At 45.2% G+C, this 25,718-nt stretch overlaps 1 protein-coding gene across 2 annotated transcripts in view; it reads left to right on the top strand.

Annotated features, from left to right (window-relative positions):
- Window positions 1–2,704: 2,704 nt before the first annotated feature.
- PAK6 (p21 (RAC1) activated kinase 6) overlaps window positions 2,705–25,718 on the top strand; it is a 54,827-nt gene continuing 31,813 nt past the window's right edge. For both annotated transcript variants that reach the window (XM_048852627.2, XM_048852626.2), the window contains exon 1: window positions 2,705–4,367. The gene's annotated coding sequence lies outside the window, so the exon portion shown is untranslated. The remainder of the gene's footprint in view (window positions 4,368–25,718) is intronic.

Genomic DNA, 25,718 nt, shown 5'->3' with positions numbered 1-25,718 from the left:
CCACTAGGCTAGAACAAAAAGGAACTGGACTCAAAGGTGTGTATCTGAGTACAGTGCTGCCTGGGGTGGTGCAGCTTATGTGCCATCCCTAGCTCAAGGCTGTGCCAAAAGAAAAACTCTAACCCATTATTTGAATCGTATATGTATCTTTTATTCTTATAATCTATTTATTATTTAGATAGCACATTGTGAATACTACTGCAGTTCCTTTCCAAATAAAGGAAGGCAAAGCCCTGCCCTAAGAGCTTACAGTTGCTTTGTGTCTAGAACATACCCAGTTTTGGCTACTTTGTAACATGAAACATCTTGAGATAAAGGGCCATGGTCTTTTTTTTTTTTTTTTTTTTTTAAGTAAAGGAATAAACCTATTATCTGAAGCACGGACAGACTACTATACAACAGACAGACAATACTAGGGAACATTCCAGACACACATCCGTTGTAAACTCTTAGGGACAGGGATTTCTGCGGATTGAACCTGTGGTATAAATGACATACATGAAATTTTAATTTGAAAAACTCAACTTTAAGAAGTAGCTAGAAACCGCGTCATACCCTCTTCATATGATCAGGCAACAAGAGTTGGGAATATTCACCCAGAATCACCTTGATGTTTCATTGATTGGAAGAGCTCTCATTGGATATCGGAGTGTTTTGGAAGAGCCCACCTAACGTCTGCAGCACATTGAGTTAAACTCTTATTGGGAGGTAACATAGTCCAATGGATAGGGCACTGGATTAGGAATTGGGAGACCTTGGTTCTTTTACCAGCTCTGACTCTCTGTAACACAGGGCAAGTCATTTAACCTCTTGGTTTTCTTACGTGTGAATCTGGAATAGTAATGCTTACCCACCTTTGTGAAGTGCTTCGACCTCAGTGGATAAAAAGTGTACATGCTCATTTTCTAGTCCTCCTCTGGCCTCTTGGTTTCTGCTGCTCCTAACACTACAGAACCGCTGAATAATTAGCATGTGCAGTGCATTCAGTGACATTTCACAACCAGCCATGTGTTTTGCTTGTGATGTTACTTAGCATCCAGAGAAGAAATTCCAAGGTTTAACAGTCTGTCGCCCTCTGTCGCACCCATTTGTTGTGTTGGTATCTGAACCTTGCTTTTTTTGTGAATAAAGGTATCTGAATGACCGTCAAGTGGTCCAGTAACATCAAGCCAGGCCACCCCAGCTTTGTACACTTTATCCCAGGGCCCTGAAATTAAGTTGATTTCATTCATTTATTGGAATTTGACTTCTAAAATTCATCTATTCCACATGTATAGATGTTACATAATGGAACAAATCACTCAACAATTGGAAACTCTTAATTTAGACTGACATTTGATAGCACCTGCTCATTAGATCAAGTGCTTTTTTTCTTTGGGAGGCTGAATGGTATCCCTAAGTTGGATGGGGCTGTCACCTCCTCCGTCCCGCCACCAAAGAGGTGGAGGGGTGTGTATGAGAGTGGAAAAAGTATGATTATATAATATATATGTGGAAGGACTTTCTCATGTAAATTAGATGTTCAGGATTTTGATCACTGGTACGGAAGGGTGGAGATGCAGAGAGATTCTTTAGCATTAACTCTTCTGTCTGCATGAGTTTGAATGTTACTGTTGTAATCATAATTGACTTCCATACAGTTCCCTCCTCCCACCCCCACTTTTGGGACCTTAAAATCAAAGCTCCTATCTGCTTTGAGTGCATATTATTCAAGGCTAAATTTAAGATCTTGATATCCTGGTTGATATCCTTGCTTAGACAGCGCCCAACTTTTAGGGATCCCACCATCACGTTACACTGAAGTTGGCAGGTGATTGCACTTTTGTTGTGAGCCTTAGGTATATAAATCTCAGCCCCTTGACATCCGTCTTAGCCCCTCCTTCCATTTTCCTGTTTTCAAATTATTCCTTATATCTTCCAATGTACCTCAAAGTGTCCTTTAGAATGAACTCAGTCATGCCCCTAATGTATTACTCTCCCATCCTTTTCTCCCTGGCATCCTGGTATTTGGATCCTCTCTCTCTCTTTTTTTAAATGTTTTAATTTGCTACTAGTTTGTATAAATATTGGATAGCACCTCACACAAATAGGGTAGGGTGAAGAATTGCTTTATAGATCCTGTGACGCTTTTGGATAAGAGAAGATGTTTGACCCAGTGGCCTTGTCAGAAATTTCCTTTCTCTTCACCGTTGTGTAACGTGCAGTGTACTATTTAGCTGCTGCCCCTCGCACCAGAGGTGGCTACATTTTACTGGTGCTGCATGGATCTTTTAGGTGAAAAGATTCATTTCTGAGATTTGCTGACAGGAACATGTAGAATGGAACTGCTGCCTGCCCTTCCTCCTCCACTCCCGCACAGAAGGGGAAAAAAGCAGTTCTTTATAAATAGCTCTGTTCCTATCGTATGTGTAAATTCAGTGCTTTTTGTGTCACTGACATCACCCTCCTTCTCCATGGCAACTCCCTACGATGTCAAAATTTCCAGGCACTATTTGAGAAACTTAAAGCGCTAAATGAACAAGTTGATTCAGGATGTTCTAATTGAAAATAAATCAGAGCAGGAGGCGGCAGGAGGGAGTGTGGATGGGAGAAAATGGGCTTCTCTCAGCTCTAATCCTCTGGAAAACTTGCATCTGTGAATGCATTTTAGAACTCTGCTTGCCCAGTCACTCTTCCTTTTATAACTATCCCTGTCAAAAGGAGGAGGTGGGTGGACATCTTCTTTTCCTATCTCCAGCAGCCTGGAGAGAAACACTGCAGGTGACTAAGCAGCAGGATCCAGACTGACTCACTCCTGAGTTATTTTCTCTTTCGTTGTTTGTTCTTACCTTTTGGCCTGCAGCTTATATTTTTCCCCAGGCCCCAATGAGACAGAATTAGCAGCAGGCTTTATTGTTCCCTAATGTTCCTGAAAATATGTGCTTGTGGTTATACAGGTGAGGAAATAAAACCAAACCTTAATGTCAAGAAAATTAATCATAGTCTTTCTCTTGGCAGCAACATTTTTATTAAAAATAGTTTTTGCTTTGAGTTTTGTCCAGGAAGAACTAATGTGTCTGACACACCGGTGAACTGAAAGGTTTCTTTGTAAACCGACCTGTGGAAAATACATCATTGCCCCAGTGGCAGGTCTACTGGTTTTAACTTGATTGCTGCAGTAATTGCTCTAAGTAGAAGTTGTTCTACCTGGAACCTTGTTTATAGAATTGGATTGTGTTGGGTTTGAACTGGGCTTCAACTGAAATACGAAAGCAGATCTTCAGGTTGGTGCAAAGTTAATGTCTCCCCAGTTACTTCAATGGAGCTGTTCTGCTTTACATCAGTGGAGGATCTGGGTCACGGTGTCTAAGACCCTGGGAAAGTATCCCTTCCTTATATTGCAGTTTTGTGGCATTCCAAGCTCTATTGCTGAAATTCAACTTCCTGAAATGTCAACTCCATATTGCATGTCTGATTTTAAAAATTGCTGGGGACGGATGCAGGACAGTTACACGAGCTGATGTCCATGATGTCTTTCCCTGGATAAGAACCCAGGAGCACTTAGTGAAATGAAAAGAAACCCACCATCTCCCCAAGGAGGGTAATGGAGCCCCATTCTCTGTTTTAGAAGAGCAAGCTACAAGTGCTCACGTTCTCCACTTTTCCAATGTGCAAGGCAAAGGAATCTATAATCACAGATTCTAGAAGTGTGAGGTTATGTTCCACCAATTAACTCCTCCACTTGGAGTAGAGCACAAGTCAGCCATCTTCTGATTTCAAGGCTTAGCTGAACGGAGATGCATGAATAATCTTTATATCCGTGAATCTTGATTAAAATATTGTCCTTGCTTCTGATGCAGAAAATGTCATTCAGCCCCTACTCCCATCCTCTCTTCTGAGATCACAGAATCAGCACATAATACAAAGGAGTCCCAGCAAATGTCTATTCATTGCAATGCAAACCTTAATAGGAGCACATATCTACAATGGGATCCATTCAGTTTGAGCTGCAAGACTTTAATGGAATTTGTCACTATGGTCTCACCCATGCTCCAATGTGAGGACTTTATAACTTCCTTCTATTCTTCAAACACCTTTGCTTATTGCCAGGGAGAGGGGGCGTCTGGCACTTTCATATACTCCTCCACAGCAGCTGGCATCAGGCTAGTGCCGGTGAGTAAGCAGCTGCAAGGATGATGTGTGTTTGCGTGTGTGTGTGAGACACTGAACCAGGATCTTTCTGAAGAAGCTTTGAGATGAAATTGCTGAGAATTTTTGCCTGAAGCAAGGGATGTTTCCCTAATCTAAGACAAGCAGCAGCCTGCAATCAGAGAGACGCAGTGGCTAAAGTCAGTCCAGAAGAGAGACTTTTCACAGATCTTCTCAAGGTAAGACCCCTTTGGGTGCTGCGGTAGGGGGAAGTGGGCAATAGGGTCCAGCATGAGCTTCCCCCACATATGAACACTGGGTGTGATGAGATGATTTTAAAGCTTGGGGAGGTTAGAAGATCATAATACTGAGACAGATCTAAGCCCTTGTCTGACACTCCCTTTTCAGGCTGGAAATTTAAATCAACCAATAGGAACCATCTTCTCTGGCCTGAAGCCACAAACAGGGAAAGACTTTTAACCCTAGAGAGTCTACCTTCAGCCTGGGCAAATGGTGAACAATACTGGCTAACTACACTTCTAATTCAAATGCTAGGTACCAGGATTCAGATACTAGGGTCATAGAACTGTAGGATTCAGAGAGAAAATGTAATTTAGCAAACAGACCAGCTCAGAATTTTTGTTTATTAATGTATTTTGTGTTTTTGAAACACGGGCAGGGTGCTTGGTGCTCTGCAGAATGCAAAATTAAGATGGTCCCTGCCCTGGGAGCATATGTCTAAAAGATTTTTGTGACGCTAACATAAGGTTCTTAATTTGAGACTATAATGTGATGAAATGCTGCTGAAACGAGCTTGAAAATATGTATTTGTACACCTGACTTAGCATTTAGCTGTGCTGACAACTGTTTGTGGAGGGGCCAGTAAACACTAAAGATCTCTCTGTCCCAGCAGAAGGGGGCTTTTGCAGGAACAGTTTGTTTTACTATCCCATATCCTTATTTCAAGATGGAACAAAATGGGTTTTGAATGCACGGAGGTAACTCTCAAAGAAGAACCAGTAGGCAATGGTACTTTACCTCTAAAATACCTTTCCTAAAAGCATGTTTTGTATTTCATATCTAAAAAAAAATTAAAGCTGAAAGCTCTCCTACAACAGAAGACAGGCTGGGAAAAGTATGCTGTGGGATGTGGTTGATTGCTGCCTTTTCATAAATTATAATCCTGGATGAGACATCATGCTCTGCTGCACTTTTTCAAGGTGCCAGGGCCATTAAGGAATACACTTGCTGAGCCTGGAAAGAGAACAGAGTGCAGGAGCATTCTGTTTTTTCTGTCTGTGGACTTGATCCCTATGCGCGTGCGCACACATCTGCAAACAGATCCAATTTCGCTCTTGGACAAAGTAAAGAAAAAAGATCTGTTTGGATCCAAAGAAGTTAGTATAATTGGCTAATTACAGTAGCTAAAGTTGGGATGGAAGAAACTGGCTAAAAAAGGACATCCTCAGAGACAGCTTTGCAGTCAGTTTTCTGTGGGGCAATGTCCAAGTCTTTCTTCGTTGCCACTTCTCTTTCCCCAGCTTGTGTGTGGTGAGGTAGGGAATACTGCCCAGAGACAAGGTTCTGTGCACAGTCACGTTGTATATGGCGGGGTGAGGGCGTTCGGTGAGATTGCCAAAGGAAGGGATCTTGTGCCCAGCTTTCTGTTAGGGAGTCTGATGCCTGTTTGGTTGCTGTTGTTTGGCAGTTTGATTCCACTGTGTGCGCATAGTTAAGACATTGTAATTACTTGCCAACCTTAGAATCAGGAAGAGTCTATTTGTGGGAGATTGAATGAATGTATACTCTTAAGCATTAATCCAGGGCAGCTTCCAAGTATCCTGTTCACTGGAAGACTGGTTAGAAATAAACCAGGGCAGAATGATGGCATAAGGCGGCTGAGATTTCAGAAAAGCAGAGATGTTCAGGATATCTCCTTGTTGGGTGTGCTTGGAACATTTAAAGGAATTCTGCCCTGGTAATCTTTTTATTTACTTTATAATAGAATATTCTGCAGATGGACCCGTCAGGAGCATACTTGTGGCAAGAAGGCAAGGGAGCACTGACAATTGCAGTCAGTCAGAGGGACAGTATAGAAGGTAGACACCACCACTAACTCTATTACTTGACATCTTTTAAACCTACTTTAATTCTACATAAATAATTTCCAGCACCAGCATTATGTTTCAGATGAGATTTCCCTTATTCGGCAAAATTCTCTCTCCATTTTTGTTTTTGGTGCCAGCTTTTATTTCGGGCCTTTTGCAGGGCCTTTTGCTGAAAGAGCTAGAGTAATTAAAAAGAAAAGAATCCTATTTCTAGGGAATATAAATTGTGGTAAGCCTGGAAAAGTGTCCTTTAATTAAATACTGATCGTCCTCCTTAATTAAAACTGCCACTAAAAACTAGGCAGTCCGGTAGTTAAAGTAAATAATAACAGGACATGAGGAATACCTCTCAAATGAACATCAGAAACACAGTTATACAAATGTAATAAAAGGGGTGTATGTGCAGTGGCTCAGAAATGGAACAGAGCTTTTCACAGCTAATTTCAAACATGGTTTAGGGCAAAAATGGAATTGAAATTTGTTACATCTTGGTGACCCCAGACCATTTCCTTGTGAGCAGTTGTTTGGATCACTGAAACCACTGCCAGAAATGGCACCCTACTTAGCAGTCTCAGAAGAGAAGCCAAAGACTGAATGGGCCATGGGGACTGAGCTCCTCCCATGCCCTAGCAGTTGTCCTGTTGTCCCAGAATTATGACACATGAGTGGAGCGATATGGAGAAGCTTGCACTACTACTGTTCAATCTGTGCATATTCTGTGGATAAAATCGAGATGATTTCGAGCCCACGTCCTGGGTTGTGCATGGTGCAACTTGGGGTGTGTAGGGGCATTAAGCCATCTCTATACTCCCTTTCCCTTCTCCCTGCAACCTACTGAACCTGGGGCCACGAGGCCATTCCCTGGAATAAAGCAGGGCAGTTTCAGAGCTGCTCTGCCCTTCTTCAAGTTCAGTCTCAAACCCACCTCAACCATGATGCCCACAAATGGATGGGTGGCAGAGGTTCATTAACTGTGTGTGTGTGTGTGTGTGTGTGCGCATAATGTATAAACTTAACCTCAAAATCTGCAAATTATTCCCACAGTTGGTTTATGATGTTCCCTGTGCTCCTGTTGTTGCTACTCTTGCAGCTTCTCCTTCATCCTCTCTATTGTGTGCTCCTTCCACCTGTTTATAAGACTAAACTCTTCAGAGAGGGGACTGTCTCCTATTATATGTCTGTACAGCACCCAGCATAGTGGGGCCGGATCCTCAACAGGGCCTCTGGATACTACAGTAATACAAATAATAAATCATCATAATCATGCCCTATTTTGTGCTGGGCAATGCCAGCAGCTTGCGTGTAGAGACACTATGCCACACCCCCTTTCTCTCAGGCACACCCTTTATGCCGGGGGCCAGAATAGGGTTGCCAACTTTCTACTTGCACAAAATCCAACACTCATGCTCTGCCCCTTCTCCGAGGCCCCCCTCCCTCTGTCACTTACTCTCCTCACCCTCACTCACTCATTTTCACTGGGCTGGCTCAGGGGGCTGGGGTGAGGGCACCGGCTGGGGGTTTGGGATCTGGGGTGGGGCCAGAAATGAGGGGTTTGGGATGTAGGAGGAGGCTCTGTGCTGGGGGGTGGAGTCAAGGGGTTCAGAGTATGGGAGGGGGCTCTGGGCTGAGGTAGGGGGTTGGGGTGTAGAAGGAGGTATGGGCTGAGGGTGTCGGTTCTGGGGTGAGGCCAGAAATGAGGGGTTCAGGGTACAGGAGAGGGCTCCAGGCTGGAGTGGGGGTGGGTGAGGGCTCCGGCTAGGGGTATAGGCTCAGGTGGAGCTGGGGAGGAGGGGTTTGGGGTTTAGGAGGGTGCTTTGGGCTGGGGATGAGAGATTTGGGGCGTAGGTAGGTGCTCCAGGCTGGGACTGAGGGGCTTGGAGGGCAGCAGAGGGGCTCAGGGCTGGGGCAGGGGGTTGGGATCCAGGAGGGGATGAGGGGTGCAGGATCTGGGAGGTGCTTACCTCAGGTGGTTCCTGGAAGCAGCGGCTTGTCCCATCTCCGGCTCCTATGCAGAGGTGCGGCCAGGTGGGTCTGCGCGCTTCCTTGTCCGCAGGCACCACCCCGACAGCTCCCATTGGCTGAGGTTCCTGGGTGGCCAATGGGAACTGTGGGGGGTGATGCTTGGGGCGGCGGCAGCATGTGGCGCCCCCTGGCTGCCCCTATGTATAGGAGCTGGAGAGGGGACATGCCGGCTGTTTCCTTGGAGGTTGCGCGGCACAGAAGCTCTCAGGGAGCCTGCCAGTCCAGCTGCACGGTGCCGCCAACCAGACAGTCAACAGCCCAGTCAGCGGTGCTGAATGGAGTTGCCAGGATCCCTTTTCAACCGGGTGTTTCTTTTCTCCTCAGAATCTGACTAAATTAGACTGTAGCATCTGTGTTGTCTTATTGACAATCTTCTAGTTTTCAGACTTTCCTCTCTCTGATACACAGTGCCTCCTAATATGCAGTCTTTTTTGTTTTTATTACCCTCTGTTGCCTTTTTAATTAGTTGAAAGAGAACAAATTCCACTCTAATCTGTGCTTGATACTATTAACGTTGCATATGCATAGAAAGAATGATTGAACAGGTTATATTTTTCAAAGGGGGATGGGAGCTCAACCCAGCCTCCCACATTGTGGGCGTGGTTTGCTTTCCAGGCCCCAAACCTTCCATTGGTGTGTGTGTGTGTGATGGCTGACATCTTGGCAGACGCTGGCGATTGACCACGGACTCTCCAGACTTAAAATAAAAGTCTCTGTATCTTGTGCTAAACAATTGGGGACTGTAGCAGACTTGGATCCTCTGTGGATCAGATACGCTAACCAATAGGTTCTACATGCAGTTCAGTTATTTTTAGTATCCAAATAATCTACACTTAAGAGCTAACAGCCTTGTACTGTTTTCTTGTTACCTGGGCCAGTAAAATCAGTGGTGGTCTTCCCATTGACTTCAGTGAGAGCTGGATAGGAGCTGATCCTTCAAGATTGTGGCCCTGGCCTTGATCCAGGAAAGATGTGCACATGTTTAATATTAAGCACATGGACAGTCCCACTGAGGTCTTAGAGACAGATTTCCTCCCTGTCATGTCCATCTTGAACTAGAGATCCCTGTTTTAATGCTCACTGAAGTGTCAGTGGAAAGACTCCCATTGATTTCAATGGACTTTGACTCAGGCCCTCAGAGCAGACAGTGGCCGGAAGTACCTCTTTGTGTGAACAGTCATTCCTGAGCTCTAACTGCTTCAGTAAACTGCCCAATTTAGGCACACAAATGTAATTCGCACACACAAATCGGAGCTCTTGTGCGTGCAAAAGTGGGTATGGAAAATTGGTGTGCACAAATTTAGAGGCCACTATTGAAAATTTGAGCCCTAAAGTAACAGAGAAGTGTCTTTTTGTACATTTTACTGGCACAGATCTATATAAAGTAAGGGTATGTCTTTACTACCAATGTTAAAGCGCTGCCATGGTAGTGCTTTAACATGGCTGTGTAGTCACGACACCAGCTCTCTCCCAGCTCTGTCTACACTGTCGCTTTACAGCGCTGAAACTTGCATTGCTTGTGGGGAGGAGGGTTCACACCTATGAATGAGAAAGTTTCAGTGCTGTAAAGTGGCAGTGTAGACAAGGCCTAATTTTACAGGGACTTTGGAACCTGAAATACCTAAATCAGCCCTAGGACTATGTTTACAGGATAGCCTGAGAAAAGTATCTGGATTGTGACGGTCACTGGGGAAATTTTCCAACTTTAACACACACATTTTTAAAATAGGTACTGCCAAATTTAAAAAAGAATTTTCAAGATGGCCACCCTAATATTTCTAGAGGGAATCTTTGCTCAATACTTGGATATAATCCATGATGATTTGCCAGATTTTCACTTTCCATGAACATTCTGCAGAACAAAAACAATCTCTCACTTGTTATGAATGTCAGTGACAAACAAATCTAAAAGTGTCACAAATACCACTGAGGCAAATTCATGTTATTAATTTAAAACAATTTTTGTGAATATATTTTTATAATATTCAGTGCTACTGAGGATATACAAATTAACACAAATTTTAAAAAATGGTTACATACTTATTAGGTGAAACACTTTATCACTCTCCTAACTAAATTAGTATTTAGTTAGCCACAAATTAGCCACAATGAGAACTTCTAGATCAGCAGAACATGTTGCAGGTGTTCCCATTCGTAACTCACACCTCACACTGATGACATTTTCAGAGCTGCCACAGGTGTTTTCAAATGTGATTTATTCTGAACCTGATTATGTTCTTGTAATATAAATATTTACCTGGAGAGAATCCAAAGGGGATTAGTGGTCGTGCTCTGTACTGTGCTGAAGGAGATACTGGTTCAATTCCTGTACCTAGCCTCTCTCCCCACAGTAGGCCAACAGGGTCCAGAATTACTGCAAAGGAAGAATACTTTGCCTCTTGGGGGAAGGAGCAACTAAAGGCATTAAACAGTGATTGCAACAACCTAATAGCTAATCAACAACTAGCACTGGTGCATTCAGTCTTGTCCCGCTTAGCAGAATGCTATGCTCATGAATACGCATACTCTATTCTGGGCCATACCAATTGGGGACAACATCCAGACATACTCTGTATAACCTGTATGTACTTACTATATCTATAGAATCTGACAATACATACACCTAAGGTGAAGGTGCCAGAGAGTCTTTCTGTTTGTCTTGGCGTAGGTTAGGTTAGAACTCAACTATGCAACAACCAGTATTGTGCTAAAGTAATGGGCCCTGGAGCAAGCAGTGTTTGCTGTATTCCAGGATTTAAACTTCACAGTTGGTAGCTTGGATGGCAGTTGGGGAAGAAAGGAAGGGAGAGGGTAAAAAGCGAGCAAAGGGATTCTCAGGGCTCCAAGGTGAGACAGAGAAATCCATAGTGGCAATGGAGGAGAAAATATTTGCTGGAAGGACCAAAACTTCATATAAAGAACATAGGTTTTACGTAGATCTTATGTAGCAGTTTCCAGAGCAGACAAAAGATGTGTACAAAAGCCCCTTGAAATGTAATTGTATATACAAATCTTTAAGTGATGGGTGCAACCAATGCATCCTTTGCAAACCTACCATTACTGAATTAAAATGTATTCTCTTAGAGATATGTGGAGTGATCTCAAACCGAGTAAGGCCTTGTCTACACCGGCAAGTTTCTACTCAGTGAAGCAGCTTTCTGTGCTGTAACTCCTGAGGTGTACACACTGCCAAGCCACTTAGTGCGCAGAAACTGCGCAGTTGTAGTGCTCTGAAAAAACCACCCTGATGAGAGGTGTAGAGTTTTCTGCGCTGGGGTGCCAGTGTAGACACCGTGGTGATTACAGTGCTGCGATTGGCCTCCGGGAGGTGTCCCACAATGCCTGTTCTCGCCTCTCTGGTCATCAGTTTGAAATCTACTGCCCTGCCCTCAGGTGACCAACCCGTCATCAGCCCCACCCCATACATTCCTTTGCAAATTTGAAAGTCCCCTTCCTGTTTGCTCGGTGATGCATACAGTAGTCTCGGTGCATCTTCTAGGTGGCCATGCCTGCTCCACGCACCAGGTGATCCCCTGCTTGGAGCAATGCCAAGCTGCTGGACTGCATCAGCATTTGGGGAGAGGAGGCTGTTCAGTCCCAGCTGCGCTCCAGTCCTAAGGATTGATACCTAGGGAGAGATTTCACGATGCATGACAGAAAGGGGCCATGACCGGGACAAGTTGCAGTGCAATGTCAAAGTGAAGAAGCTGCGGAACGTCTACCACAAGGTGAGGGAGACAAACTGCCATGCCAGTGCTGCGTCTACGAGCTGCTGGCTCTACAAAGAGCTGGACGCGATACTTGGTTGCGAAGGCCCCTGTGGATACTTCATTGGCTCTCCAGTTGAGAGTGGACCGAACCAGGAGGAGGAAGTCTTGGATGAAGAGCGAGAAGGGGAACCAGAGGCAGAGGATGACTCGGAGGCCAGAGACGCATGCAGTCAGGAGCTCTTTTCTACCCCGGAGGAGGCTAGCCAGTCACAGCAGTCAGATCTTGGTGAAGCGCAAACAGGAGAGGAGGCCCCTAGTAAGTGGATCTGATTTTGGGAATTGCTGAAGCGAGTTGTTGGGAGCAGGAGGGTGCAGAAATCAGGCTTGTCTCCCACCGCATGCCTATTCTGAGTGGCAGAACAGGCTGTTGATAGACTCCATCACTTCATGGGAATCTCCCTCAGAGATCTCCTGCAAACTCTTGTGGAGATACTGGGCAATTCGCTACCGCAGGTTCCTTGGCAGAGCTGCTTTGTTTCTTGCCCCATTAACAATAACTTTCCCACGGCACTTTGCCATCATGGGCCAGGGGACGGGACGGACCATTGCTGCACACAGGCAAGCCGCATAGGGGTCAGGGCGGAAGCTGCAGGCTTGGAGAAGACCCTCCCTGGATTCCCTGTTCACCCTCAGCAGTGAGATATCTTCCATAATGATCACATCCTGTGGAAAGTGCGGGGACAGGAATGATTATCAGGCCCCCCCTACAGTGCTGGCTCTCTCCAAGAGCTAAGTGCCCAGTGTACAGCAGGGTCCAGGAAGAGTGATTTACTCTGCCCCTGCGGTTACTTACCATTTTGGAGGTCTTGTGGCTCATGTGTACTTGCCTGGGGTCAGCCAGTTAGTGACAGGTGTGAGAGTACTGGCTATGTTTTGAAGCATTGAATCAGTGTTGTCTGTGTTGCAAACAATACTGCTTCTGTAAAATGTTGCATTTAAACTTCCCAGAGATGACCTTGAAAGCCCAGCCTCCCTCTTTGTTATCAGCAGCAGAATGGCTGAGCAGAATTAGAAAGCAGCCACGAAAAACTACGGAGGACTTTCTCTGTGAGGTTATGATGCACTTTGCCACTGAGAAACAGGAATTGAAGGAGTGGCAGGATAGCGAGAAGAGGGACCGAAAGGAGAATGTGGCACACTAGAAAGAAGCCACGACGTGGCTCTTAAACGTTATGGAGCGCCAAGTGGGCTTGCTCCAGGTGATACTAGCTCTTCAAACCGAGCAGCTCCACACCTGCCCTCCCCTGCAGCCGCTGTCAGAAAATTTTCCCATGCGCTCTCCATGCACCCCCAACACACTCTTATCAACCTCCTGGCTCCACTCTACCCACAGCATTCCACTCCTCCCTCTTCATAGTCATAGATTCATAGATATTTAGGCCAGAAGGGACCATTATGATCATCTAGTCTGACCTCCTGCACAATGCAGGCCACAGAATTTCACCCACCACTCCTAAAAAAGACCTCACACCTATATCTGTGCTATTGAAGTCCTCAAATTGTAGTTTGAAGACCTCAAGGAGCAGAGAATCCTCCAGCAAGTGACCCGTGCCCCATGCTACAGAGGAAGGCGAAAAACCTCCAGGGCCTTCCAATCTGCCCTGGAGGAAAATTCCTTCCCGACCCCAAATATGGCGATCAGCTAAACCCTGAGCATATGGGCAAGATTCATCAGCCAGATACTACAGAAAATTCTTTCCCGGGTAACTTGGATCTTACCCCATCTAAAAACCCATCACAGGCCATTGGGCCTATTTACCATGAACATTTAATTACCAAAACCATGTTATCCCATCATACCATCTCCTCCATAAACTTATCGAGTTTAATCTTAAAGCAAGATAGATCTTTTGCCCCCACTACTTCCCTCGGAAGGCTATTCCAAAACTTCACTCCTCTGATGGTTAGAAACCTTCGTCTAATTTCTAATCTAAATTTCCTAGTGGCCAGTTTATATCCATTTGTTCTTGTGTCCACATTGGTACTGAGTTTAAATAATTCCTCTCCCTCTCTGGTATTTATCCCTCTGATATATTTATAGAGAGCAATCATATCTCCCCTCAACCTTCTTTTAGTTAGGCTAAACAAGCCAAGCTCCCTGAGTCTCCTTTCATAAGACAAGTTTTCCATTCCTCGGATCATCCCAGTAGCCCTTCTCTGTACCTGTTCCAGTTTGAATTCATCCTTCTTAAACATGGGAGACCAGAACTGCACACAGTATTCCAGGTGAGGTCTCACCAGTGCCTTATATAACGGTACTAAAACCTCCTTATCCCTACTGGAAATACCTCTCCTGATGCATCCCAAGATGACATTAGCTTTTTTCACAGCCATATCACATTGGCAGCTCATAGTCATCCTATGATCAACCAATACTCCAAGGTCCTTTTCCTCCTCCGTTACTTCTAGTTGATGTGTCCCTAGCTTATAACTAAAATTCTTGTTATTAATCCCTAATTGCATGACCTTACACTTCTCACTATTAAATTTCATCCTATTCCTATTACTCCAGTTTACAAGGTCATCCAGATCCTCCTGTAGGGTATCCCTGTCCTTCTCTAAATTAGCAATACCTCCCAGCTTTGTATCATCTGCAAACTTTATTAGCACACTCCCACTTTTTGTGCCCAGGTCAGTAATAAAAAGATTAAATAAGATTGGTCCCAAAACTGATCCTTGAGGAACTCCACTGGTAACCTCCCTCCAACTTGACAGTTCACCTTTCAGTAGGACCCGTTGTAGTCTCCCCTTTAACCAATTCCCTATCCACCTTTCAATTTTCCTATTGATGCTCATCTTATCCAATTTAACTAATAATTCCCCATGTGGCACAGTATCAAACGCCTTACTAAAATCTAAGTAAATTAGATCCACTGCGTTTCCTTTATCTAAAAAATCTGTTACTCTCTCAAAGAAGGAGATCAGGTTGGTTTGGCACGATCTACCTTTTGTAAAACCATGTTGTATTTTGTCCCATTTACCATTGACTTCAATGTCCTTAACTACCTTCTCCTTCAAAATTTTTTCCAAGACCTTGCATACTACAGATGTCAAACTAACAGGCCTATAATTACTTGGATCACTTTTTTTCCCTTTCTTAAAAATAGGAACTATGTTAGCAATTCTCCAATCATACGGTACAACCCCTGAGTTTACAGATTCATTAAAAATTCTTGCTAATGGGCTTGCAATTTCTTGTGCCAATTCTTTTAATATTCTTGGATGAAGATTATCTGGGCCCCCCGATTTAGTCCCATTAAGCTGTTTGAGTTTCGCTTCTACCTCAGATATGGTGATGTCTACCTCCATATCCTCATTCCCATTTATCATGCTACCATTATCCCTAAGATCCTCTTTAGTCTTATTAAAGACTGAGGCAAAGTATTTGTTTAGATATTGGGCCATGCCTAGATTATCCTTGACCTCCACTCCATCCTCAGTTTTTAGCGGTCCCACTTCTTCTTTCTTTGTTTTCTTCCTATTTATATGACTATAGAACCTTTTACTATTGGTTTTAATTCCCTTTGCAAGGTCCAACTCTACTTGACTTTTAGCCTGTCTCACTTTATCCCTACATATTCTGACCTCAATAAGGTAGCTTTCCTTACTGATCCCTCCCTTCTTCCACTCCCTATATGCTTTCTGCTTTTTCTTAATTACCTCTCTAAGATGCTTGCTCATCCAGCTTGGTCTACAACTCCTGCCTATGAATTTTTTCCCTTTTCTTGGGATGCAGGCTTCCGATAGCTTCTGCAGCTTTAATTTAAAATAATCCCAGGCCTCCTCTACCTTTAAACCCATAAATTCTTCAGTCCAATCCACTTCCCTAACTAATTTCCTTAATTTTTGAAAGTCAGCCCTTTTGAAATCAAAAACCCTAGTTGCAGATTTATTTTTGTTAATCCTTCCATTCAGTTTGAACTGAATTAGCTCATGATCACTTGAGCCAAGATTATCCCCTACAACCATTTCCTCTATGAGGTCCTCATTACTCACCAAGACCAAATCTAAAATGGCATCCCCTCTAGTCGGTTCAGCAACTACTTGCTGAAGGAATCCATCAGCTATCGCATCTAGGAAAATCTGAGCCCTATTATTATTACTAGCACTCGTCCTCCAGTCTATATCTGGGAAGTTAAAGTCTCCCATGATCACACAGTTTCCATTAGTATTTACTTTATTAAAAACATTAAAAAGGGCTCTATCCATATCCAAATTAGATCCCGGTGGTCTATAGCACACCCCAAGCACTATCCCAGGGGAGGCTCTAATAGTTTTCTTCCCCAATTTAATTGTTGCCCAGACAGACTCAGTCATATCCATTTCATCGCTTCTTATTTCTTTACATTCTATCTCATCATTGATATACAGTGCTACTCCACCACCTTTACCTTTATTTCGGTCTTTCCTAAACAGCACATATCCTTCAATACCTGTAGCCCAGTCATGACTACTATTCCACCAGGTCTCTGTTATACCTATAATATCTGGTTTCACTTCCTGCACCAGTAACTCTAGTTCCTCCATTTTATTACCTAGGCTCCTTGCATTAGTGTACAAACATCTTAATTTTTGCTGTTTGGCCTCACTCACATTCTGTACCCTATTAGGCACGGTTATTTTACTACCAGTATAACCTATTAGACTTGTATCTACACTGCCCTTCCTCCTACCTACAACTGTATCCACTCTTACTTCATTTTCTTTCCACTCTATGCTAAGTTCTGGCGTGGAGATTACCTGGACATCTCCCAACCATCTCCCCCAAATTCCTAGTTTAAAGCTCTCTTAATCAGTTGTGCCAGCCTCCATCCTAGAAGTCTATTTCCTTCCCTACTCAGATGAAGTCCATCCCGAGAGAACTGTCCTCTATCCATGAATGCCTCCCAATGACCATACATCCCAAAGCCCTCCTTATAGCACCACTGCCTAAGCCATCTATTGATAGTCATAATCTTGTCACACCTTTGTTGCCCTTCTCTAGGAACAGGCAGAATCCCACTAAAGATCACCTGAGCCTCAATTTCCTTAAGCGTCCTCCCCAGCCTAGCATAGTCTCCCTTAATACTTTCCAGCGAGAATCTAGCCGTATCAGCACTGTGGACTCCCACTACCCACTGCACTCAACACCATCCCTCTGCAATTTGGCCCTACTGAAGTACAGCACCTTCTGCACTGTCCTCCAAAGGAGAAGATTGGGTATGATCCCTGGACCTACACAAATCTGTAGCTGTCCTGGAACCCCTCCTCCTCTTGAGACCTTCCCTTCCCCCTTCTCTCATTCCCCTCCCTACTGATGAATTTTTTCATTTGACTCTCTCCTCCAGGGGTTGTCTTTTAATAAAAGAATTGTGTTGGTTTGAAAGCAATCTTTATTCTATTAAGTGAAAGCAAAAAGAGCACTGCAAAGCAACATACAATTATGTTAAGGCTCTTTCTTGCATCGTGTGCACCAATCACCTCCTAGCATTACAAGCACTGCAATCCCGAGCATAGCAACCAATATTAGTGGCTTTCAGCTTCAAGTTGATGCCTCAAGGCATCCCTGATCCTTATGGCCCTGCGCTGTGCCCTCTAATAGTCCTGGTCTCTGGCTGTTCAAACGCAGCCTCCAGGTGCTGAGCCTCTGCCGTCCAGCCCTGAGTGAAGCTTTCACCCTTCCCTTCACAAATATTATGGAGCGTACAGCATGCAGCTATAAGCACAGGAATATTGTCATCGGCAAGGTCCAGCTTCCCATACAGGCATCGCCAGTGGGCTTTTAAACGGCCAACTGCACACTCAACAGTCATTCTGCACTTGCTCAGCCTGTTTGTTGTTGAACCACTCCTTGCTGCTGTCAAGTTGCCCCGTGCATGGCCATGGCATTAAGGGATAGGCGAGGTCTCCCGGGATCACAATGGGCATTTCGACTTCCCCTACGGTGATCTTCTGGTCCGGGAAGAAAGTCCCTGCTTGCAGCTTCTTGAACAGGCCAGTGTTCTGAAAGATGCCTGCATCATGCACCTTTCTGGATCAGCCTGTATTAATGTCTGTGAAATTCCCATGGTGATCCACAAGTGCCTGGAGAACCATTGAGAAATACCCCTTGCGATTAATGTAGTCGGTGGGTAGGTGGTCTGGTGCCAGAATTGGAACATCTGTCACCCCTCTGCAGTTAGGGAAGCCCATTTGTGCAAAACCATCCACAATGTCATGCACGTTGCCCAGAGTCATGGTCTTTCGGAGCAGGATGCGATTAATGGTCCTGCACGCTTCCATCAACACAACTCCAACGGTCGACTTTCCCACTCCAAACTGGTTTGCAACCAACTGGTAGCAGCCTGGAGTACCCAGTTTCCACAGTGCAATCGCCACGCGCTTTTCCAGTGACAGGGCAGTGCTCACTCTCGTGTCCTTGCGCCGCAGGGCTGGGGTGAGCTCATCACGCAGTCCCATGAATGTGGCTTTCCTCATGAAAAAGTTCTGCAGCCACTGCTCGTCATCCCAGACGTGCATCGTGATGTGATCCCACCACTCAGTGCTTGTTTCCCAAGCCCAAAAGCGGCGTTCCACTGTGGTCAGCACCTCCATGGAAGCCACAAGCGATCTCGTGTCATAGCCACTATGCGTGGTGAGATCAAAGTTGCACTCCTCTTGACTTTGTAGTTTAAGGAATAACTTGACTGCCACTCATGATGTGTTCTCAGAGTGAGCAGCATACTAGTCAGCAGTTCGGGATCCATCCCTGCAGCCTGAAAGAGGCAGGGCGCACAGTGCACAAACCATTGAAAGATGGTACCAAATGCAGATGGAAGCACAGGGTTTGCTGGGATGTAAAGCAACGCATCACGGGGCATTGGGACAGGACCCAGGATGCCCCACTCCCCCACTTTGCCACAAGTCTCTGTGGCAGAAGAGAAAGAGGTGCTCTGTGGGATAGCTGCTCAGAGTGCACCGCTCCGAATACCACTGCAAGTGCCACAAGTGTGAACACGCTATTGCGCAGGCAGCTGTCAGTGTGAACGCACAACAACGGTTTCCCTTCTGTGCTCTCTGGGTGGTGCTGTAACTCTGCCAGTGTAGTGGTGCCCTAAGAGAGACACAGAGTGGGGTTGACTTGGCATTAAACGTGGAATGTAGATGTTTGAAATATGGCCAGCAGGAATATTTCATAAGCAGATGTAACTGTCCAGCAGCCCATGTAATATTTTATATGTACTAGGGAAAGGTGTAGGCCAATCGTATACATGAGCAAAAACTCTCAGATGAGTGTTAAAAAGCAACGAAGAAATTAGGGTTTAAGTAGAAGTTGAAGCTGGAGGTTGAATAATAAAACTAATATGTTATAGCTATTAGCAGACTGTTACCATTTTGCTGGCTAATAAAGTAGATAGATTATACTGTATCTGAATTTGATTAATATCTCTACTTCAGATGATTGACCTAGAATAGATGTTCTGAACAGAGGTTACTATAATCTGTGTCCCTGTTTCCTCTGCGAAAGATTTCAGCCTGTACTTCTGTAGCATCTTTAAGGATCTCAGAGCACTTCAAGAAACATGAATTCAACATGAATTAACATGAAGTCTAGTATCTGGGTGGGGTAGGTGTTCATAGAATCATTTTACAGATCTGCACACTGAGCAACAGAGTAGAAGGGATTTGCCCAAGGTGGCACAATGAGACTATGGGAGAGCTAGAACGTACTGACCCTCTGTAGTAACTTTGGCAGTGAAGGGATGATTTACCTGGTAGTTGGGGGAAGCATCAGATATGCCTTTAGTGTAGCTCCTGCCACCCATATCTGGCATGTAAGGCAGCACTGATGTGGTTAAACCTATTGGAACATTTTTGGGACTAAACGTTACATTATTTCTATTGCATCCGATGAAGTGAGCTGTAGCTCATGAAAGCTTATGCTCAAATAAATTGGTTAGTCTCTAAGGTGCCACAAGTACTCCTTTTCTTTTTGCGACTACAGACTAACACGGCTGCTACTCTGAAACCTGTCTTTATTTCTTTTGCAATTCAACCAGCCTGAGAGTTTATTTTAAGGGAAAAGATGTTGAACAAGTGCATGGAAGTGATTTAGAACCAAACTGGGGCAATATTATGTACAGGAACCATTTGCTGAGCTACTGGCATTTTACCAATAGCAAAATGCCATGTATGCTGTCCTAGTGATGGTCTCAAGCTTTTGCTTGAGTGTCATGTCCAGGCTGGATGGAGTAAACGACTCTAAAGTGAAGCTGGTTACTTTCTTGTCCCTTCTGAAGCAAATCTGTCTCCTTATCTAAATGCTTTGTGTTCCTGATGGGAGTCCTGCTGTGTCTGTTATTCAGGCTTGGGCCCTTGTACTTTCAGTAGTCAGGTGCTCCAGCTCCTCTGTAAATAACCTTGGGGGGCCCCCAGCCAATGAGGCTGCTGAATGTGGATGTCTTGTGGTCTCTAGACAGAACTCAGTTCTCCAACAGGGATGAGCAAACTCTGCTAGACTAAAACAATCCCCATCCTTACATCCTTCTGCATTTCAAGAAATGGAAGCAGGATTAAAGTGTAAACTCTTCACCACAGTCCCTGCCTTGTTCTGTGTGTTTTTACTGCACTAAGCACAAATAGGGCCCTGTCCTACTTGGGACTCCAGGGCACTACTGTAATACAAATAGTAAAGAATTAGATGTGGATGGTCTTGCTTAGCTAGATGCAAGTGCTGAAATAGCTTAGGAGAGGCTGTTCTTACACTATTTCTAGCTGGAACTGAAAGCAAACGTGCAAAAAATAATATAATTAAGTAAAATAAATGAGAACACGGTGAGAGGCTCTTCTTGTGAGATTCCCTGCCAGCTGTACAGACTCAAGGTCTGCATGGTTCAGATAAGCCTTGGGTAAGCACCTCAACTTTAGAATGCTTATCTAAATTGCACCTGAGCTCCAAACCTGCTGCTGGATTGCCGCTCCCAGTCTCCAGCACATATCTGGGGCCTGCTGCAATAGAAAGCTCCTTGAGTCTGATCCACCAAAGATGAGAGCGTGGGGGCGGCAGCAGGTGGTGAGTACTGGTGCTGGGTTTTGTGCTGGGCTATGAGGGAGAGAGATAGAAAGGAGACCCACAGCAGCCGATTGAAATAAGGCAACGAGTTTCTCCCTTTTGGAGACATGGTGTGAGGTGGTTCAGATAGTTTGCTGTATTTATAAATCAAATAACCAGGCTGAGCCAGTGAGGGTAACCATTACACCCTGCTGTCTTGTTCCCCAGTTATGGCTGCCATAGGGGAGGCAGTCCTGGGGTTGGGAGAAGCAGTCTGAAAGAGCAACTGGGAAGAGTGATCAGAGGCAAAGGGACAAATTGTAATTGGAGGGAAAATATAGATAACTTCAATCCAAGCGAAAGTCTATTTTCAAAAGTGCATGGGATGCTAGGAATCCAAGTCATACCTAAAAAACCTGGAAAATGTCCTAGTCTTCATCAGGGGCACCACTTCAGATTTTGGTGTGGGGGCGGGGCAACCTTAACCATGATTCCAGGGGCTCCTTAGGCGCTTGAAAACTGTAGTTTTTTTGGCAGATAACCTAACAATTAGCTGACGGGCGCATTATATCTAATTCCTACATAAAAGAAAGAAAATTAAATAAATATTAGACCCACTCAGCTTTAATACTAACATGTTCTGACATCTTGTAGCAAGTCACTTAAGGGACACTGGTTAGGTTTAAAATTTTAATGTATATTCTTACTTTCCTAAGTATCAGAGGGGTAGCCGTGTTAGTCTGTATCCACAGAAACAATGAGGAGTCCGGTGGCATCTTAAAGACTAACTTACTTTGCTACTAACTCTGTGGAGAGAGAGAGACCCCCATCAGGACTCCTGTGCTCTGGGAGAGGAGTGGGGTCTAGTGGGTTACAGCGGGGGGCAGATACATCTGGGTTCTTTATAAGAACATTAGAATGGCCATTCTGCCATGCTGCATAAGACCAATCGTCCATCTAGCCCAGTATCTTGTCTTCTGACTGTGGCCAATGCCAGGTACTGCAGAGGGAATGAACAGAACAGGCAATCATCAAGTGATCTGTCCCCTGTCATCCACTCCCAACTTCTGGCAAACAGAAGCTAGGGACATGCAGAATATGGTGTTGGACTCCTGCCCATCCTGGCTAATAGCCATTGATGGACCTATCCTCCATGAACTTATCTAGCTCTTATTGGAACCCTGTTATAGTTTTGGTCTTCACAACACCCCTGGCAAAGAGTTCCACAGTGAAAGAAATATGTTATTTTATTTGTTTTAAATCTGCTGCCTATAAATTTCATTGGGTGACCCCTAGTTCTTGTGTTATGTGACAGAGTAAATAACATTTCCTTATTCAATTTTTTCACACCATTCATGATTTTATAGACCTCTATCATATTCCCCCTTTGTCATCTCTTTTCCAAGCTGAAAAGTCCCAGTCTTTTTAATCTCTCTCTATACGGTAGGTGTTCCAGACCCCTCATCATTTCTGTTGCTCTTCTCTGTACCTTTTCCAAATCCAATACATCTTTTTTTGAGATGGGGTGACCAAATCTGCATGCAGTATTCAATGAGCGTACCATGGATTTATATAGAGGTGATATATTTTCCATCTTATTATCTATCCCCTTCCTAATGATTCCCACTATTCTGTTAGCTTTTTTGATTGTCAATGGACATTGAGTGGATGTTTTCAGAGAACTATCCACAATGACACCAAGATCTCTTTCTTGATGGGCAACAGCTAATTTAGACTCCATCATTTTGTATGCATAGTTGGGATTATATTTTGCCATGTGCATTACTTTGCATTTGTCAACACTGAATTTCATCTGCCATTGTGTTGCCCAGTCACCCAATTTTGTGAGCTCTCTTTGTAACCATTTTCAGCCTGCTTTGGACTTAACTATCTTGAGTAGTTTTGTATCATCTGTAAATTTTACTACCTCACTGTTTACCCTTTTTTCCAGATCATTTATGAATATGTTGAACAGCACCAGTCCCAGTACAGAGCTCTGTGGGATACCACTATTTACCTCTCTCTACTCTAACCATTTATTCCTACCCTTTGTTTCCTATCTTTTAACTGGAGTGCCTGGCAATGCTTTCAAGATCATCTAACAATCCTTAATTTAATGACAAGGCTTTTGTTATCTTAATCACCCTGCTTCTGTTTATAAACAAACTCCCTGCCCCAAAGGCGGAAGCTGGGAGCAGTACAGAATTCATCACATATCACACTCAAGATGTGATGCAATTAAGAGCTCCCAGCTGAGGTAGGGCATGCACTGTGAGGAGACCTCGGGTACAAAACTGAGAGGGGGGCTAGAGCCGCCCCCTGCCCACCCTAAATGACGCTCCTGGTCTTTATTTAAGATCCAAGACTACTGAGGTTCACGTCAGGCTTTGAGCTGCTCTGGCTCCAGGCCTGCCGACAGGGGAGGGCAAAGAGGGCAATTGGCCAGGGGCCCGGGTGATTTAAAAGGCTTCCTGCCCGCTCTCGCTCCGCACCGCTTCTGGAAGCGGCCGGCATGTCCCTGTGGCCCCTAGGGAGGGAGTCTCCGTGCGCTGCACCTGCCCTGAGTGCTGACTCCGCACTGGCCAATGGGAGCTGCGGGGGCAGTGCCCGCAGGCAGCAGCGTGCAGAGACCCTCTGGGCCCTCTGCCTAGGAGCTGCTGCCAGAGGGGTGTGCCAGTTGCTTGTGGGAGCCACCTGAGGTAAGCACTGACCCCCTGCCCCACTCCTGCACCCCTGCCCCAGCCCAGAGCCCACACCCCACACTCCCTCCTGCACCCCTGCCCCAGGCCAGAGCCCACACCCCCTCCTGCACCCCAGCCCCAACCTAGAGCCCTCACCCAAACTCCCTCCCAGAACCTGCACCCCAACCCTCTGCCTCAGTCTGGTGAAAGTGAGTGAGGGTGCGGGAGAGTGAGCAATGGAGGAGGAAGTGGGGATGGAGTGAGCAGGGGGTGGGATCTCAAAGAAGGGGTGGGACAGGGGCGTGGTCTCGGGGCAAGGGTCTATGGGTTTGCATGATTAGGCAGTTGGTAACCGTACTGGGCAGGCTTGTGGAAGCCCTGGCTGTGCGGGAAGAGTGCGCCCAGCAGCGCAGCTGGCAGCTTGTTGGACACCAGCCAGCAGAGGCACAGCACCGCCCAAATGTCAGGCGGACCGCATCTGCATGGGCGTGACTTGTGCGTTTGTGGGGGCCCAGAATTGCTGTCAGCAGGCTTGTCTTTGGCTCCATCCAAAGTCCTCATTCTGGCAAGTAAAGCCAGGCTCTTCCGTCTGTGGCAAAGCTTGTCTCCATGACTAAGATGTGCCTCTTGTTTTAGAGGGCTTTGTGCAATGCTCCCGAAACACTTAAAGCCGTGGGGGATCAGTCTTGTGTAGATTTAAAGGCAGTCCCAAACCTGGGTGACTCCCTGTACAGTATAAGTGAGATTTCTTTGTGCTACTCTCCCAAACTTACCCATATAGACCAACACTCACGGCCTGGCACAGTGGAGATGCATAGAAGTAGCAGATGTTATTGACAGTATGCAAGAGTGTAACAGACACATCTCAGCAGCAGGCACTTCACTTGCCAACCTGGCAAACAAGGGATCATGCTCTGATCCTCCACATGGCAGCACTTTGCAGCTCAAATTGCAGTCTTCTGAAAAAAACCCAGGAGTACTTGTGGCACCTTAGAGACTAACCAATTTATTAGAGCATAAGCTTTTGTGGGCTACAGCCACTTCATCGGATGCATTGAATGGAACATATAGTAAGAAGACAGATATATATGTACATACAGAGAAGGTGGAATTTGCCATACAAACTGTAAAAGGCTAAGTAATTAAGATGAGCTATTATCTTCTGAAGGGAGAGCTGCTGGAGGGCTAATGCTGGCCCTTCTCTCTTCTGAGCCCTGTTTGGTGTTTGCCATCACTAATAAAAATGTTCCCTTTCTTGGATACAACGGCTCATGGGACTCCCAACTTTACATGCCCCAATAGGAGCAGGCAGGCTAATCCGCAAATAGAAAGGGTCTTGGCTAACTTCACTTCCTAGACACCAAAGAGGCTGCTGGAGCGAACCAGTAGGAAATCTCCTCGGCAGGCCTCAGCAGACAAGGACCTGTAGATAATGTAGGGAAGCAGTGACTGCACTTCCTGTCTCCAGCAGAAAACCTCCTTGTGAGTTCTTGGCAGACTGCCAGAAGCTGTGAAAAGCCGAGGAGAGAATATTGATCCCAGTCATTGTAACACAACATCAAACTTTATTCCAGTACAGGCCACAGTCGCTACGTACACATCCTCACTCTGTCTAAGGGCAGGTCCATGCTACCACTTTAGTTGATCTAACTTACATCGCTCAGGGTGAAAAAAGGCACCCCCCTGAGCGATATGAGTTACAGCGACCTAAGCGCTGTCCATACCCGTGCTATATCAGCGGAGATGCTCTCCCGCCAACAGAACTTCTGCCTCTCATGGAGGGGGAGTAATTATGCCGACGGGAGAGCGCTCTCCTGTCGGCATAGAGTGTCTTCACCAGACACGCTGCAGCGGCACAGCTGCATTGATGCAGCTGTGCCAATGTAGCATTTCCAGCGTAGACCTGCCCTCGGTATTATCCTCATGATTCTCTGTACTACAGTCGTTCCTATAGATCCCAGCTGAGATCCTGGGCCCATTGTGCTGGGCACTGTACATA

Source organism: Caretta caretta, chromosome 6, assembly GCF_965140235.1.
Source record: "Caretta caretta isolate rCarCar2 chromosome 6, rCarCar1.hap1, whole genome shotgun sequence".
NCBI classification, from domain to species: Eukaryota; Metazoa; Chordata; order Testudines; family Cheloniidae; genus Caretta; species Caretta caretta.
This window is presented reverse-complemented; position numbering and strand designations above follow the sequence as displayed.